Genomic DNA, 19,745 nt, shown 5'->3' with positions numbered 1-19,745 from the left:
AAGGGAGAAATAGAGGAGGCTCTGACCATCAGTTTCCAATCATCTCAGGTTACATGCAAGAGGACTGGAGGACTGCTAATGTTGTCCTGTTGATTAAAAAGGGAGACTTGGATAGACTGAGTAATTACAGCCCACTCAGCCTAACCTCAGTGAGGGGCTAATTATTGGGAAAAATTCTGGTAAACAATATTAATCACCATTTAGATATTGTGTCAGATTAACTTGATTGAATTTTTCTTGGGGTTAACAAGGAAGTTCGATAATCATCAACTTCGAAAGGAAATTCGGCGGCAGATTCTGGTCTTGTCACTGATGCCCAGATCCCGTGAATGAATGTAATTCAGTGTCAGCTGCTGTACACATACAGTACACAATGAGTACAAAGGAATGATTCACTCCTGTCGGTACAATGTGACTCAGTGTCTCCATGCCTGTGTCTATGTCACGTTTTAAGCAGTAACCTTACATTAGTGATCAGTCAGTCTCTGAAATAACTGTCCCAGTGCTGTGGTAACAAATATGGCCATCGAGAACAAACCTAAAATGGCTGTCTGATGTTCGTAAACTAATATCAACCGTCTGAATGGCTAATGTTATGATTGTGCTTTGTTGCTGAGGTTCTACGTGAGGATTTAGACAGAGATTCAGAGAGAGAAGTGGACAGAGGGAGCGTGACAAAGAGTGGCCAAGGGTCCGAAAGAGGCTGTGAGAGTTAGTGAGGGTTCAGAACAAATATGTTCAGAACAAATATCTGAGGCACCAGCACTGATCCTTGAGGAACCTCACTAGTCCCACTCTGCCAACTTGAAAATATCCTGTTTATCCCTACTCTTTGCTTCATGCCCATTAACCAATTCTCCACCCATGTTAATATATTGCCTTCGACTCCATGAGCCTTATCTTTCAGTTTGACCTTTTGTGTGGAGATTTTTCGAAATCCAAGTATAAAACATCGACTGGATCCTCTTTATCTAGCCGACTAGTTACATCCTGAAAAGATGCACTTTACCTTCCGTGAAACCATGCTGACTTTGTTTGATTATATTAAGGCACAGTTCTCAAGAGTGTGCAGGTACAGAGGGAACTGGAGGTTCACGAGCAGTGATGTTTGAAGTCGGCAGGACAGATGGAGAGAATAATTATCAAAACAAAAGGGATCTTGGTCTTAACAAGGGGAGAGATGGAGCGTCAGACGCGGAGATACAGGAAGATTGTAGGAGAAACTTTACATCTATCCATGTCAAAACATGAATTAAAATATTATATAGACAGCGCACTGGAAATACTGGTCGCACACAACAACTAAAGTCACACATCATCCTGACTTGAAACTATATCGCCGTTCCAGCACTGTTATTGCGTCAAAATCCTGGAACTCTCTTCCTATCAGCACAGTGGGTTTAACTACACCACATGGACTGCAGTGGTCCAAGAATGTGGCTCACCACCACCCTCTCAAGGGGCAATTAGGGATGGTCAATAAATGCTGGCATTGCCAGCGACACGAATGAACAAAAAATAAATAAATAAGTAATTGGGAGGAAGAGAGATGACGTCCTGCAAAGTGAATATAAGGAGTTCGGCAGAAGGTTAAAAAGCAGGTCCTCCAGGGTTGTAATCTTAGGATTACTCCCTGTGCCACGTGCTAGTGAGGGTAGGAATAGGAGGGTAAGGCAAATGAATGCGTGGCTGAAGAGCTGGTGTAGGCTGGAGGTCTTCAGCTACTTGGATCATTGGGATCTCTTCTGGTGCAGAGGTGACCTGTACAAGATGGTCGAGTTGCATCTGAACTGGAAGGGGACCAATATCCTTGCGGGAAGGTTTGCGAGAACTGCTCAGGAGGGTTTAAACTAGTCTTGCAAGGGGGTCTGATCCAAAGTAGTAGTCTCTCTGATGAGATAATTGAGGTTACAGCAAGCAAGTCCAGTAGGCAGGCCGGGCAGTGACAGTCCAGGGATCGTGGAAGGTCCGGTAGGCTAAACTGCATTTACTTTAATGGTAAGGCAGATGAACTCAGAGCATGGATCAGAAATGGGATTTTGATATTATAGCCATTGCAGAAACGTGGTTGAGGGATGGGCAGGACTGGCTCCTCAATGTTCCGGGGTGCTGATCCTTCCGGCGTGACAGAGGTGGAGGTAAGAGAGGAGTGAGAGTTGCCCTATTGATTAGGGAGGACATCATGGCACTACTTAGAGAGGATATCCCGGGGGCAATGCCCAGCGAGGCAATATGGGTAGAACCGAGAAATAAGAAAGGGTTGTTCACTTTGATGGGATTAAACTATAGGCCACCCAATAGTCAGGGGGAAGTGGAGGAGCATATATGTATGGAAATCACAGATAGTTGTAGGAATTATAGGGCTGTAATAGTAGGTGGTTTTAACTTCCCAAATATTGACTGGGACTGCCTTAGTGCGAAGGGCTCAGATGAGGAGGAACTTGTTAAGAGTGTCCAGGATAGTTTTCTGAAGCAGTGTGTGGATTGCCCTACTAGAGAAGGAGCTACACTCGACCTCCTCTTAGGAAATGAGGATGGGCAGGTGGTTGATGTGTCAGTGGGGGAGCACTTTGGGACCAGTGACCATAACTCTATTAGCTTCAAGATAGTTATGAAAAGGGATAGGACTGGTCCTCAGGCTGAATTCTTAAATTGTATGAAGGCTAATATTGGTGGCATCAGACAGGAACTCTCAAAAGTTGAATGGGAAAGGCTGTTTACAGGTAAAGGGACGTCTGGCAAGTGCGAGGGTTTTAAAAGTGAGATCGGAAGAGTTCAGGGCCGGCATGTTCCTGTTAGATGGAAGGGCAAGGCTGGCACGTTGAGGGAACCTTGGTTGACGAGGGATCTTGAGGGTCATATTCGGACAAAGAAGGAGGCATATGTCAGGTATAGGCAGCTGTGATCGAGCGAGTCCCTAGAGGATTATAGTGGATGAGGGACTACACTTAAGAAGGAAATTAGGTGGGCAAAAAGAAGGGGCTATGAGATTTCCCTGGCAGATAAGATAAAGGTGAATCCTAAAAGATTCTATAGGTATATTAAGAGTAAAAGGGTAGCTAGTGAGAGAGTAGGTCCCCTTAAGGATCAGTGTGGCAATATATGTTTGGAGCCACGGGAAATAGGAGAAGTCTTAAATGAATACATCTCATCTGAATTTACCGTGGAGAAAGTCAAGGAAGCTGGTGAGTTCAAGGAAGGGAACACCGATAGCCTGGATCATAGCAACATGACAAAAGAGGAGGGTGTTGCAGGTTTTGAAATGCATTAAGGTGTATAAATCCCCAGACCTGACCAGGTGTATCCCAGGATGCTATGGGAAGCGAGGGAGGAGATTGCTGGGGCCCTGGCGGAGATTTCTGTATCATCGTTAGCCATGGGTGAGGTAACGGAAGACTGGATGACAGCTAATGTTGTGCCTTTATTTAAGAAGGCAGCAGGGCTAAGCTAAGGAACTACAGGCCGGAGAGCCTTACATCAGTGGTGGGAACGTTACTGGAAGGGATTCTGAGAGACAGTATACCAAACCATGCATTTGGAAAAGCATGATCTGAAAAGGGATGGCAAGCATGGCTTTGTGCGTGGGAAATCATGTCTCCCGAATTTGATTGCGTTTTTCCAGGAAGTGACCAAGAGGATTGACGAGGGCAGGGCAATGGACGTTGTCCACATGGACATTAGCAAGGCCTTTAACAAGAGCCCGCGTGGTAGGCAGGTCCACAACGTTCGAACACATGGGATCCACAGTGAGCTGGCCAATTGGATACAAAATTGGCTTGGTGATAGGAGGCAGAGGGTGGTAGTGGAGGGTTGTGTTTCAGATTGGACGTTAGTGACCAGTGGTGTGCTGCAGGGATCGGTGCTGGGCCCTCTGTTGTGTGTCATATATATTAATGACTTGGATGTGAATGTAGGGCGCATGATTAGTAAGTTTACAGATGACACCAAAATTGGTGGTATAGTGGACAGTGAAGAAGGCTGTCTCAGGTTACAACAGGATACAGATCAACTGGGAAAGTGGGCAAGGGATTGGCAAATGGAAGTTAACGCAAACAAGTGCGAAGTGATGCATTTTGGTAAGTTAAACCAAGGCAGGACATACACAGTGAATGGAAGGGCACTGGGGAGTGTTGTTGAGCAGAGAGACATTGGGGTGCAAGTACATAGTTCCCTGAAAGTGGCAACACAGGTAGACAGGGTGGTGAAGAAGGCATATGGCATACTTGCCTTCATCGGCCGATGCATTGAGTACAAGAGTTGGGAGTAAAAACAAAAAATGCTGGAACTACTCAGCAGGTCTGGCAGCATCTGTGGAAAGAGAAGCAGAGTTAACGTTTCGGGTCAGCGACCCTTCATCGGGTCACTGACACGAAACGTTAACTCTGCTTCTCTTTCCACAGATGCTGCCAGACCTGCTGAATGGTTTCAGCATTTAGATTAGATTAGATTAGAGATACAGCACTGAAACAGGCCCTTCGGCCCACCGAGTCTGTGCCGACCGTCAACCACCCATTGAGACTAATCCTGCACTAATCCCAGATTCCCACCAAACATCCCCACCTGTCCCTATATTTCCATACCACCTACCTATACTAGTGACAACTTATAATGGCCAATTTACCTATCAACCTGCAAGTCGTTTTGGCTTGTGGGAGGAAACCGGAGCACCCGGAGAAAACCCACGCAGACACAGGGAGAACTTGCAAACTCCACACAGGCAGTACCCGGAATTGAACCTGGGTTGCTGGAGCTGTGAGGCTGCAGTGTTAACCACTGCGCCACTGTGCATTTCTTGTTTTTATTTCAGATTTCCAGCATCCGCGGTATTTTGCTTTTACAAAAGTTCAGAGGTCATGTTACAGTTGTACATAATGATGGTTAGGCCGCATTTGGAGTACTGTGTGCAGTTCTCGTCGCCACAGTACAGGAAAGATGTGATTAAGCCAGAGAGGGTGCAGGAAAGACTCATAAGGATGTTGCCTGGTTTGGAGGGCTTGAGTTATAAAGAGAGGTTGGATAAGCTTGCTCTATTTTCCCTGTGGCGAAGGGGACATGATAGAGTTATATAATATTATGAGAGGCATAGAGAGGGTAGATAGCCGGAGTCTGTTTCGCATGGTAGGGGTGACGAAAACTTGATAGCATGGATTTAAGGTGAGAGGGAGGAGGTTTCAAGGGGTGAAAAGGGGTAAATATTTCACGCAAAAGACAAGTGGGTATCTGGAATGAGCTGCCAGAGGAGGTGTTGGAGGCAGGAACAGTAGCAACATTTAAGAGGCATCTGGACAGGTGCTTGAATGAGCAAGGCACAGAGGGATATGGAATTAATGCAGGCAGGTGGAATTATGGTCGGCATGGATGCGGTGGGCCGAAGGGCCTGTTACTATGCCGTAAGACTCTCTGACTCTAAATAAATAATTGGCACCGAGCGACTTAACGAGTTATTAGTTTCGGTGACAATAAACGTGGTCGAAGAATTTGGTTTTATTGAACATCTTCAAAGAGGAAAGAGAGGTAGTGAGACAGAGAGGTATGGAAAGGATCGAGCTGCAAAGTAAATCTTTGTTTCTTCTGTTCTATCAAACACTCCCAGGGCAGGTACCGTGTGGGTTTAGATACGGCTGCCTCTATATATGTCTCTCTTTCTCCTCCTCCATCCAGATGGAGACAGTAACAATGAAGAAGACAGAGATAGATGCAGAGAGAGAATAACGGCGAGAGGGAAGGATAGCAATGGGGAGAGAGTACCAGAAAGAACAAGGAAGAGACTGGGATGGACAGTGTGGGTCAATGTTCCTGCAAAGCTGCGTGCAGCAGCTTGGAAGTTACCATGCAGGTCCTGTTCTCTGATAAATTACACACGTCTGCAAAAATTCATTAAAAACTTAAAGGAACCGTGCACAGGACAAAAAACCTGGCCGCACAAAACAACTACATTTTCAAGGGAACATTGGAGCCAGCTGTGCCTCTGAGTTGCACAATTGTGGGTTCAAGGCAGAGCACAAAATCCAGGCTGATGTCTCCCATCAGAAAATCAGAACAGACCAGCGAAACTCAGAAAACGAATCTTGTGTTGAATTTCTGCGCCTTGGTTTCTGGAATACTTTACTGCTTGTTCAGAATGGTGACCCAGTGATTTTTTTCCCCCTGTGGGCTGACAGCTATCTGAAAAGAGATTATATCATCCTAATGCAACATTAAGGTATCGTTCGTATTGATTGCAACAACATTTGCAGCGTCCCATAATACTTTGCTGGGGATGGGATGAGGATTTGATATTTTCAAAACACTGAGGTAAACTGGAATTCCCCTCGACAGTCATATTAGTGTTTTTAGTCAGCCCTGGGTGGAAACTAAACCGAGAGACCGTCTAGCAGTGATGAATGTCAGATTTGATCGATTACTGTGGATTAATCAATTACATTATGCAAAGCATGCAGAATATGCTGTTAAATAGCGTGAAACAGGCTTCTTACCATCCTGCACAAGGAAGTGCACCCTCTGCAGCTGTAGTGTCACCAAAAGCAGCCAAGTTAAAATGGCTAACAGATGGAGATGGAGTTTTACTGAGGTTCTGAGACAGGAGAGAGAAACACGCATAGACACACACACACACCGAAACAGATGGAAAAAGGGGCAGAGTGTGAGAGAAGAATATTTCGATTTACGAAAGGTATCCGCCGCTAAAATCCTCACATTTGCCCTCCAACAAAGGACTGGGCAGAGAATGGGGATGTTACTGATTGTTACAACTTGTCTCATCCTCCCTCTGTCTTTTTCTTTCTCATTTCTGTCCCTATCCACCTTCCTCTGTTTCAGTATCAGTGTTCCTATCTCTACCGCTCATTCTAACTCTGTCTCTCTCTATTTCTATATCTCTCCCTCTCTCCCTCTGTCCCTCCCTCCACCTGTGTCTCTCTCCTGTGTGTAGAGACACAGCTAGGCCAGGTCTCTTCCGTCAGGAAATTGTTCGAGTATTTCACTTTTTATTCCATTGCACTATTACAGAGACCAGCTTTCAATACCAGTATTTTATGAATTACTTGAATTTCAATTCCATCAGCGGCTATGGGGTGATTTGAACCCGTGTTCCCAAGGCATTAGCATGGGCCTCTGGATTATTAGCTCAGTGACATTACCAGTACACCACCCTGTCACTCTGTCATCAAGCCAACAGAAGTTCCTTTGATTGACAGCCGCTTCAGTCGATGTCCAGCTGTGCTCTTTAGCACCGTCATTTTTGAGAAAAAATTCATGCAATTCATCTTCTGCAATGATAACCAGCCTCATGAGGTCCGGTGTTTTATAAAATATTACAAAATCAAGTTTACAGTCATCTTAGGGTTCTGTCCTGTGAATAGAACTTTTACCGCCCTGTAGTGAGTTTAGGCTGTGGAGTCTGGAATGGATTTTAGGGCTAGAATTTGCAAACATTCACTTTTTCTCTGAGTTAACTAATTTAACAATTAGATTGAGTAAGTATTTCACGACCTTCCTTAGCTCCTCTCTGAATTTAGTCTGGGTCACAGCAGAAATACACGTGTTGGTGCAGGAGCTGAGAAGCTGCAGCATTCCTGCTGTGCGTTGTGTGATATAAAGAGGGTCATTGGCGGAGGAAGGATGTAGTTTTGTAATTCGTTGATAGATGTAAAATACAAACTGCGTCACCCATAAGAGTATAAAACTGCCAGATATGCTAAAGAGTAAAATGATGGATTTCTTTCGATTCTCCATCTCTGGGTCATTGTGATTTTCTCCACTGTTGAGGCACCGGTGTCGCTTGCGGACTCGACAGGCCGCTAAAATACGTCTGACCATCAGAACATTGAGTAGCAAAATCAGAAAGAACGGGACACAAGGAGTTAAAATGCGGTGAAACAGCTCAAAGGCGGTCCATGCGGGGGAACTTTGGAAGCTCTGTTTCTGGATACAATACCAGGGAACATTGTCAATTACATAAAGAGGTTCAATTGTAAAATACCAGGGAACACTTTCTAAAGAGCACAGCACGCTCACTGTTCCTATAACCACAGCCGCTGTTCTCTCAGTGCAATATTTTGTCTTCAGCTTCTCACAACAAATGGTTCCAAATCGATCAAAAGTGAAAGCGACTGTCAGCCAGACAGAAACCATTGTGATTGCAAAAACTAAGAAATTAACTGAACTGCAGATGGGCGTAATGGACAGGAATGAATCTGGGAAATAAATCCTAGGAATCCGCCTCAATATGGGATCTGTGATAACGACCAGGAGATCAGCCACTGCCATTCCCACCAGGTAACGAGTGATACATTCGGAGAGACCACACTTTCCACGGGACAGGATAAGAATCGCCACCAGGTTAACTGAAAGAGAAAGAAAGGGAAGCAGAGAAATTACTGATCAGATCTCAAACTAAAACAGCAGTTTGACAGGATCCAGTGTGAAATTTACAGCTTTGTTGCAGCATCCAGAACTTTCTGAAGAGACAGGTTAGAACACAATTATAAATTATTGATTGGGAAATTGATTTGTAAAAATAAAGGTGAAATAAAATGATCACTAGATAAAGTCAGGCTGCCGTGCCAGTGTGGAAGGGAGATCGGGGTTTTCAAACAAGGATTCCAATGGTTTAGATCCAGTTTGGCCTCCAGACCAATAGCCGAGATAGTGAGGGGGAAGGGGAGAATGTTTTTGCCTTAACAGTTAAGAGAGCCATCAGGGGCTAACTCAGAACGTGAAAAGGTCGGGAGCTGCTGTGGTGAGTTTGAGACTTCAGGTCCGGAGGAAGAGGCTGATGGAGGTAGATCAGGTGTGTGGATTGGAGGGAGAGAGAGAAAAGGTTATTTGGCTACTGGAAGGGAGGCAGGTCTTGAAGGGTTTGGAAAGCGAACAAAGTGAAGCAAAGAATGCACTCAGTAAATAACTGGTTCCAGTAAGTTATTTACTCAGTTCAGAAATAATGAAGAGGGGCACTCATTAAAAGAGGTTGAGGATATGACGGGGTTAAACACATAGGGAGCGAGTCCAGTAGTAAAACTCATCCAGTCTGGCAAAATGCTCATCATACCTTCAATTCACAGTTTCACTGTAATAGTTCTGGAAAGTTTTGCAGTTCATCCTTGTGAAATATTCACACGATGGCTTTTTCTCTTTCTCCTCTCTTCTCTCTCTCTCTCTCTCTCTCTCTCTCTGTCTGTCTCTGTTTCATTCTCCCTATTCCTTCTTGCTTGCTTTCACTCTCAGTCAACTTTATCTATCCACAGCTCGTATGCGTTCTAATTGCTTCTCCAGATTATGCAAGCCGCCACATGTTCATTCAACATGATTACTCAGGTGAATCACCCAGCACAATCCAGCATGAGCACAACACAGAAAGTTCGACTGATAATTCACGGACCTGAAACGTTAATTTTTTTTCTCACTCCCCAGATGCTGACAAATCTGTTGTATATTGACAACAATTACTGTTTTGATTTCAGATTTCCAGCATCTGCATAGTTTGCTTTTATTTACTTATCCAACACAATGTGTCTGTATGGGTTACAATTTTCGTTTTTCGAACATTGGCAGGACTCAATCCATCAGCATTATTCCGATCCAGAATCTGTATCTCAAGTACCAATTCCAATCCACATGAAGGTTGCTCTCTCGGAGTGACCCTTAACACATATTCTGACCCCAAGTTATGCTCCATGCTCATTGTTTCGACCGAGACTGGAGGCTTGCACTATTAAGTCAGTCCAACCTCTTCACAGGTCACAACATATTCTTGAAATGTTCCCACTTATCTTCAACCGAACAACAAAATTAACAGTTTATTATAGAACCAGTCTTAACTAGTAATGAAGTTAAACAATATCACATGGATCATTTTTTAAAAATCCAACACAAATTTTTAGAAAGTCCCCTTTTCTCCCATAACTCTTCACGCACACACACAATATAAAAATACATATGTGCGATTTTTAGATCAGATCTCGATTCGAGTCAAAAGAAAAACAGACTTGGGCAGATCACTTGCCCACCCTTAAAAAAAATAGCAGATGAGACACAATGCCACAGCGGACAGCACAGTGGCGCAGTGGTTATCACAGCAGCTGCACAGTTCCAGGGACCCGGGTTCAATTCTGAGCAGTGCCCGTGTGGAGTTTGTAAGCTCTTCCTGTGACTGCGTGGGTTTTCGCCGGGTGCTCCGGTTTCTTCCCATTGCCAAAGAGTTGCACGTGATAGATAAAGTGGCCATTGTAAATTGCCCCGAGTGTAGTTAGGTGGTGGGGAATATGGGATTACTGTCGGGTTAGTATAAATGGGTGGTTCTTGGTCGGCACAGATTCGGTGGGCCGAAGGGCCTGTTTCAATGCTGTATCTCTAAATAGATAAATAATTAAAACTGCCACAAAGTACAACCTCCGAGCACACACAGGCAAGATCTTTAGGATCTTGCAGAATTTGCTCTCTTCAGGCAGCATTGAAAAATAATTTACAGCGCCTTCTTGAAATAAAGGAAGCAAGAAGAATTGATGCATTGAACTTGGCCGAGTCGTTTTGGGAATTGCAAGAAAACGAGCTGCCTTGAGGTCTTCTGTTCGTCCTTGAAATTATCTCCTTCTTTTGAGCAAACTTGACTTTTGTCTCCTTCGAGAAGATATCACATACACACTGTTACTGACAACCAGAAGGCTTCACAGTTTTCTGCCCAGCCAGATGTTCTTTGTTACGACTGGGTTTGTCCATTCCAAGGAGTGCATGTCACTTTTTTTAGAACATTAGAACATTACAGCGCAGTACAGGCCCTTCGGCCCTCGATGTTGCGCCGACCTGTGAAACCATCTGACCTACACTAGTCCATTTTCATCCATATGTCTCTCCAATGACCACTCAAATGCCCTTAAGGTTGGCGAGTCTACTACTGTTGCAGGCAGGGCGTTCCACGCCCCTGCCACTGTCTGAGTAAAGAAACTACCTCTGACATCTGTCCTATATCTATCACCCCTCAACTTAATGCTATGTCCCCTCGTGTTTGCCATCACCATCCGAGGAAAAGGACTCTCAATATCCACCCTATCTAACCCTCTGATTATCTTATATGTCTCTATTAAGTCACCTCTCCTCCTCCTTCTCTCCAATGAAAACAACCCCTCAAGTCCCTCAGCCTTTCCTCGCAAGACCTTCCCTCCATACCAGGCAAACATCCTAGTAAATCTCTTCTGCACCCTTTCCATAGCTTCCACATCCTTCCTATAATGCGGTGACCAGAACTGCACACAATACTCCAGGTGCGGTCTCACCAGAGTTTTGTACAGCTGCCTCATGACATCGTGGCTCCGAAACTCGATCCCCCTACTAATAAAAGCTAACACACCATATGCATTCTTAACAGCTCCATTAACCTGGGGAGCAACCTTCAGGGATTTATGCACCTGGACACCAAGATCTCTCTGTTCATCTACACTACCAAGAATCTTCCCATTAGCCCAGTACTCTGCATTCCTGTTACTCCTTCCAAAGTGAATCACCTCGCACTTTTCCGCATTAAACTCCATTTGCCATCTCTCAGCCCAGCTCTGCAGCCTATCTATGTCCCTCTGTACCCTACAACATCCTTCGGCACTATCCACAACTCCACCGACCTTAGTGTCATCCGCAAATTTACTAATCCACACTTCCACACTCTCTTCAAGGTCATTTATAAAAATGACAAACAGCAGTGTCCCAAAAACAGATCCTTGCGGTACACCACTAGTAACTAAACTCCGGAATGAACATTTGCCATCAACCACCACCCTCTGTCTTCTTTCAGCTAGCCAATTTCTGATCCAAAGCTCTAAATCACCTACAACCCCATACTTCCGTATTTGCTGCAATAGCCTACCATGGGGAACCTTATCAAACGCCTTACTGAAATCCATATAAACCACATCCACTGCTGTACCCTCATCCACCTGTTTGGTCACCTTCTCGAAAAACTCAATAAGGTTTGTGAGGCATGACCTACCCGTCACAAAACCGTGCTGACTATCTCTAATGAACTTATTCTTTTCAAGATGATTATAAATCCTGTCTCTTGTAACCTTTTCCAACATTTTACCCACAGCCAAAGTAAGGCACAAAGGTCTATAATTACCAGGGCTGTCTCTACTCCCCTTCTTGAACAAGGGGACAACATTTGCTATCCTCCAGTCTTCCGGCACTATTCCTGTTGACAATGACGACATAAAGATCAAGGACAAAGGCTCTGCAATCTCCTCCCTAGCTTCCCAGTGAATCCTAGGATGAATCCCATCTGTCCCAGGGGACTTATCTCTTTTCACACTTTCCAAAATTGATAACACCTCCTCCTTGTGAACCTCAATCCCATCTAGCCTAGTAGCCTGAATCTCCTCGACAACATTTACTTTCTCTACTGTAAATACTGACTCAAAATATTCATTTAACACTTCCCCTATCTCCTCTGATTCCACACACAACTTCCCAGTACTATCCTTGATTGGCCCTAATCTAACTCTCATCATTCTTTAATTCCTGATATACCTATAGAAAGCCTTAGGGTTTTCCCTGATCTTATCCGCCAATAACTTCTCGTGTCCTCTCCTTGCTCTTCTTAGCTCTCCCTTTAGATCCTTCCTGGCTAGCTTGTAACTCTCAAGCGCCCTAACTGAGCATTCACGTCTCATCCTAACATAAGCCTTCTTCTTCCTCTTGACAAGCGCTTCAACCTCTTTAGTAAATCACGGCTCCCTTGCTCGACAACTTCCTTCCTGCTTCACAGGTACATACTTATCAAGGACACGCAGTAGCTGCTCTTTGAATAAGCTCCACATTTCGATTGTTCCCATCCCCTGCAGTTTCCTTCCCCATCCTACGCATCCTAAATCTTGCCTAATCCCATCACAATTTCCTTTCCCCCAGCTATAATTCTTGCCCTGCGGAATATACCTGTCCCTGCCCATCGCTAAGGTAAACCTAACCGAATTGTGATTACTATCACCAAAGTGCTCACCTACATCTAAATCTAACACCTGGCCGGGTTCATTACCCAGTACCAAATCCAATGTGGCATTGCCCCTGGTTGACCTGTTTACATACTGTGTCCGAAAACCCTCCTGCACACGCTGGACAAAAACTGACCCATCTAAAGTACTCGAACTATAGTATTTCCAGTCGACATTTGGAAAGTTAAAGTCCCCCATAACAACTACCCTGTTACTCTCGCCCCTGTCGAGAATCATCTTCGCTATCCTTTCCTCGACATCTCTGGAACTATTTGGAGGTCGATAAAAGACTCCCAACAGGGTGACCTTACCTCTCCTGTTTCTAACCTCGGCCCATACTACCTCAGTAGACGAGTCCTCAAACGTCCTTTCTGTCGCTGTAATACTCTCCTTGATTAACAATGCCACACCGCCCCTCTTTTACCATCTTCTCTGTTCTTACTGAAACATCTAAATCCTGGAACCTGCAACATCCATTCCTGCCCCTGCTCTACCCATGTCTCCGAAATGGCCACTACATCGAGATCCCAGGTACCAACCCATGCTGCAAGCTCACCCACCTTATTCCGGATGCTCCTGGCGTTGAAGTAGACACACTTTAAACCAGGTTCTTGCTTGCCAGTGCCCTCTTGCGTCCTTGTAACCTTATCCCTGACTTCACTACTCTCAACATCCTCTACACTGGAACTACAATTCTGGTTCCCATCACCCTGCTAAATTATTTTAAACCCCCCCGAAGAGCACTCGCAAATCTCCCCCCCAGGATATTGGTACCCCTCTGGTTCAGGTGAAGACCATCCTGCTTGCAGAGGTCCCACCTACCCCAGAAAGAGCCCCAGTTATCCAGGAAACCAAAACCCTCCCTCCTGCACCATCCCTGCAGCCACGTGTTCAACTCCTCTCTCTCCCTATTCCTTGCTTCGCTATCACGTGGCACGGGCAACAACCCAGAGTTAACAACTCTGTTTGTTCTCGCTCGAAGCTTCCACCCTAGCTCCCTGAATTTCTGTCTTAAATCCGCATCTCTCTTCCTCCCTATGTCGTTGGTGCCTATGTGGACCACGACTTGGGGCTGCTCCCCCTCCCCCTTAAGGATCCCAAAAACACGATCCGAGACATCACGAACCCTGGCACCTGGGAGGCAACAAACCAACCGTGAGTCTCTCTCGTTCCCACAGAACCTCCTATCTATTCCCCTAACTATGGAGTCCCCAATGACTAATGCTCTGCTCCTCTTCCCCTTTCCCTTCTGAGCAACAGGGACAGACTCTGTGCCAGATACCTGTACCCCATTGCTTACCCCTGGTAAGTCATCCCCCGCAACAGTATCCAAAACGGTATACCTGTTGTTGAGGGAAACGGCCACAGGGGATCCCTGCACTGCCTGCTGGTTCCCTCTCCTTCCCCTGACGGTAACCCATCTACCTACTTCTTTTACCTGAGGAGTGACTACCTCCCCATAACTCCTCTCAATAACCCCCTCCGCCTCCCGAATGATCTACCCCTATTGACAAGGCTTCTGCTCGTCTTCAACACAAGCCATGTGCCAAACAACAACACTGTTGCCAATCCGGCTTCCTTGGTCTTCCTGATTAAAAATTAAAACACTGACGGAACTTTTTTAGCTTAACTATAAATTCCTTTTTAAAAAAATGCATATATATATGTAGATATTTAACAAAACAGAGTCACGTTCGTAACACCATGTGTCAAGCTGCAACAGTTATCTCCTCCTTCCACATCATAGTATCACCACTCTTGGTTCCAATCTTGTCTTAGTCCAACAGATATTGCAATGTACATCAATGCCTTTGTCTCATCCAGACTCGAATGTACCAATTGTCACCTGGCTGACGGACAATCCCCCACCGTCCATTCACTTGTGGATCCAACACTCTGCTGTCTTTGCCCTGTCTCATACTTGGTTCCTTTGAGTGAAACACTGCTCTATTTTCTGACCTGCATTGCACGGAGAATCCCAACACCTCCAGTTTACATTTTCCTTCCTTGCATTTCAAAGCATCAAGATCTCATCTATCCCTATGAATTTATTCGACTGCATTGCACCCTTAATTCCTAATGTGGTTGCCTCAATAAATCTATCAACCTCAGTTTTGAAATTTTAATTTGACCTCGAGTGAAATATGTATTTGACATGCAAACCTCTCAGCTTGTCCCCAGATCCTGGCTTCTCACAATTAAGAATCTATTGTCATGAAGACAGCCACCTGCCAAGAATGAGGCATATTAATTCTGTCATACGAACATTGATTTAAAACTGTTACTGGAGTGAAGAAAGGAATTTAAAAAATCAGCAGACATTTGGCTTGAAAACATTTGCATACTAACAGACAGTGCTTGGAGGGACAAAAAGGTTAATTCCATTAACCATTTATCCTAAAATGGACTTTGAGCACCAGGATATGGTGTGTAAGAGACATTCCAGGTTGACTGCGAAGTTGGCCGAATACAGAAACGGACGTGGCCGAACCAGCTAGTCACATAATCTGCTTGGCAACCTGGATTTTCTGAATTGTACAGTTTGAACTCAGAATGCTCCTGGACTGGAAAGACATCTCGTGGCTGGCTCACCACAGCCTCTCCTTTCTGGCTCTCCCTCTCTTTCTCACGGAACTCCAGAGATCAAAAGTATAATTAGTTTACGTGTAGTGAATAAACAATTGCATGTACAGATACTGATAGTTGTTTAACCTCATCGTATGTTCATCCCACAATTACACTAGGACATTGATATACCCAAGTCGGGTGGACCCACATTCCCACAACTGGCACTGACTGATAGAAACAAAGAAAACAGGAGCGGAAGTATGCCATTATTCCCTTCGAGCCTGTTCCACCATTCATTATGAGCATGGCTGATGATCCAACTCAGTAACCTGTTCCCGCTTTCACCCCATATCCTTTGATCCCTTTCGCTCCAAGAGCTATATCTAACTCTTTGCCGAAAACATATAATGTTTTGGCCTCAGCTGATTTCTGAGGTAGCGAATTCCACAGGCTCGCCACTGTCTGGGTGAAGAAATTTCTCCTCATCACAGTCCTGAAAAGCTTACCCCGTATCCTCAGCCTATTCCCCGTGTTCTGGACTCCCCCAACATCGGGAACATCCTTTCTGCATCTACCCTGTCAAGTCCTGTTAGAATTTTATAGGTTTCTATGAAAGCCCCCCTCACTCTTTGAACTCCAGCGCATATAAGCCCAACCGACTCAAGCACTCTTCATACGTCAGTCCCGCCAGCACAGGATTAAATCTGTCGACAATGGTTGAGGGAAGAACTGGATTGGCAGATAAATGTTCCAGGATTTAGAAGCTTCAGGCGGGATAGTGGGGGATGGAAAAGGGGTCGGGGAGTTGCATTACTGGTTAAGGAGAATATCACAGCTGTACTGCGGGAGGACACTTCGGAGGGGTCATGCAGCGAGGCAATATGGGTGGAGCTCAGGAATAGGAAGCGTGCAGTCACGATGTTGGGGGTTTACTACAGGCCTCCCAACAGCCAGCGGCTGGTAGAGGAGCAAATATGTAGACAGATTTTGGAAAGATGTAAAGGTAACAGAGTTGTAGTGGTGGGTGATTTTAAATTCCCCTATACTGACTGGGACTCACTTAGTGCTCGGGGTTTGTGTGGGGCAGCATTTGTAAGGAGAATCCAGGAGGGCTTCTTGAAACAATATGTCGATAGTCCAACTAGGGATGGGGCCGTACTTGACCTGGTATTGGGGAATGCGCCTGGCCAGCTGGTCGAGGTTTCAGTAGGGGAACATTTCGGGAACAGTCACCAAAATTCCATACGTTTTAAGGTACCTGTGGATAAGGATAAGAGTAGTCCTCAGGTGAAGGTGCTAAATTGGGGGAAGGCTAATTATAACAATGTCAGGCAGGAACTGAAGAAAGTAGATTGGGGACGGCTGTTTGAGGGCAAATCAACATCTGACATGTGGGAGTCTTTCAAACGTCAGTTGATTAGAGTTCAGGATCAGCATGTTCCTGAAAAGAAGAAGGATAAGTTTGGCAAGTTTCGGGAACCTTGGAGAACGCTGGATATTGTGAGACTAGTCAAAAAGAAAAAGAAAGCATTCGTAATGAGTGGAAGGCTAAGAACAGACGAATCCCTTGAGGAATATAAAGACAGTAGGAAGGAGCTTAAGCAAGGAGTTAGGAGGGCTAAAAGGGGTCATGACAAATCATTGGCAAAAATGATTAAGGAAAATCCCAAGGCTTTTTATACGTATATAAAGAGCAAGAGGGTAACCAGGGAAAGGGTTGGCCCACTCAAAGACACAGAAGGGAATCTATGTGTGGAGCCAGAGGAAATGGGCGAAGTACTAAATGAGTACTTTGCATCAGTATTCACCAAAAAGAAGGACTTGGTGGATGATGACCCTGAGGAAGGGAGTGTAGATAGTCTCAGTCATCTCATCATCAAAAAGGAGGAGGTGTTGGGTGTCTTGCAAAGCGTTAAGGTACGTAAGTCCTCAGGGGCTGATGGGATCTGCCCCAGAATACTGAGGGAGGCAAGGGAAGAAATTGCTGGGGTCTTGACAGAAATCTTAGTGTCCTCATTGGCTACATGTGAGGTCCCAGAGGACTGGTGAATAGCCAATGTTGTGCCTTTGCTTAAAAAGTGAAGCAAGGTTAATCCAGGTAATTGAAGGCCACTGAGGCTTACGTCAGTGGTAGGGAAACTATTAGAGAGGGTTCTTCGGGACAGGATTTACTCCCATTTGGACACAAACGAACATATTAGCGAGAGGCAGCATGGTTTTGCGAAGGGGAGGTCGTGTCTCACTAATTTGATTGAGTATTTTGAGGAAGTGACGAGATGATTGATGAAGGAAGGGCATTGGATGTTATCTATATGGACTTCAGTAAAGCGATTGACAAGGTCCCTCATGGAAGATTAGTACAAAAGGTGATGTCACACGAGATCAGAGGTTAGCTGGCAAGATGGATGCAGAACTGGCTCGGTCATAGAAGACAGAGGGTAGCAGTGGAAGGGTGCTTTTCTGAATGGGGGAATGTGTCTCGTGGTGTTCCACAGGGATCAGTGCTGGGAACTTTGCTGTTTGTAGAATGTGTGAATGATTTGGATGAAAATGTAGCTGGTCTGATGAGTAAGTTTGCGGACGACACAAAGGTTGGTGGAGTTGCGGACAGTGATGAGGATTGTCAGAGGATACAGCAGGATATAGATTGGTTGGAGACTTGGTCGGAGAAATGGCAGATGGAGTTTAATCCAGACAAATGTGAGGTAATGCATTTTGGAAGGTCTAATGCAGGTGGGAAGTACACAGTAAATGGCAGAACCTTTTGGAGTATTGACAGGCAGAGAGATCTGGGCGTACAGGTCTACAGGTCACTGAAAGTTGCAACAGAGGTGGATAAGGTAATCAAGAAGGCATACGGCATGCTTGCCTTCATCGGTCGGGGCATAGATTCTAAAAATTGGCAAGTCATGCTGCAGATGCGCAGAAATTTAGTTACGCCACACTTAGAATATTGCATGCAATTCTGGTCGCCACACTACCAGAAGGATGTGGAGGCTTTGGAGAGGTTACAGAAGAGCTTTCACAGGATGCTGCCTGGTCTTGAGGTTATTAGCTATGAGGAGAGGTTGGATAAACTCGGATTGTTTTCACTGGAAAGACGGAGATGGAGGGGAGACATGATAGAGGTTTACAAAGTTATAAGCGGCATGGACAGAGTGTATAGTCAGAAGTGTTTTCCCATGGTGGAAGAGTCAGTTACTAGTGGAAATGAGCTTAAGGTGAGAGGGGAAAAGTTCAGTGGGGATGTGCGAGGTAACATCTTCATGCAGCGGGTGGTGAGTGCCTGGAACTTGCTGCCGGTGGAGGTGGTGGATGCAGGTACGCTAGCGTCGTTTAAGAGACATCTTGACAAATACATGAATAGGATGGGAATAGTGGGACAAAGTCCCCGGATGTGCAGAAGGCTTTAGTTTAGGCAGGCATCAAGATCGGCGCAGGCTTGGAGGGCCGAATGGCCTGTTGCTGTGCTGTACTATTCTTTGTTAATACATCAAATAAATAAAAGTGAGCGCCTCTTTCAGAATACACGCTATTTGAAATTTCGTCTCCTGCAACGTTAATGTGCACAGTTACATTCTGGGTTTGTTCAATCAACAAAACTACTGCATCACACTGCGATTTAGAATCTTCAATTAACTGGATTGACTCCTGATTCCCACAAATCCTGTCCAAACTGATGTAACATAAAATCAACACATTTACAATTAAATTATCTAACAGTTAGTGAATTGACCCGCAGTGAATCAGAGAAGGAGATGCTAAATTGGTGAGCAGCCAGCTCAGTTCAGTTGCCAGACCTCTGAAGCAGCATCAGATTCCGACAAGGAAATACTTCTGAACAGTGATAACCAACAAAATATTGAAATCTCATTGAAAATCACTCTTGGGGCTGCATTTTAAAAGGGTGTCACCGAAATAGCTGACGGGTTGAATAATTTGCGGCCTGCACAGTATCGCCAATTCCAAATGTGGCGGCTCATTAGCATGGCCGCGGCTGTTGACCCCGATTTCTCGATAACGCGGAGAGACAGCGGGACAGCAGTCACTGGGAATGGCGTCCGACAGCAATGCCCAGTCGCTGGCGTCGTTTTTAAAGCCCTGAATAATCACTTAAATTTTTAGAGGCACCGTTAATTTAACGTTCAGAAAATTGAATAAAAAAACATTTACATGCCCTCTCCCACCACCACCAATGGAATT

The sequence above is a fragment of the Heterodontus francisci genome, chromosome 21 (genome assembly GCF_036365525.1).
Source record: "Heterodontus francisci isolate sHetFra1 chromosome 21, sHetFra1.hap1, whole genome shotgun sequence".
NCBI classification, from domain to species: Eukaryota; Metazoa; Chordata; class Chondrichthyes; order Heterodontiformes; family Heterodontidae; genus Heterodontus; species Heterodontus francisci.
This window is presented reverse-complemented; position numbering follows the sequence as displayed.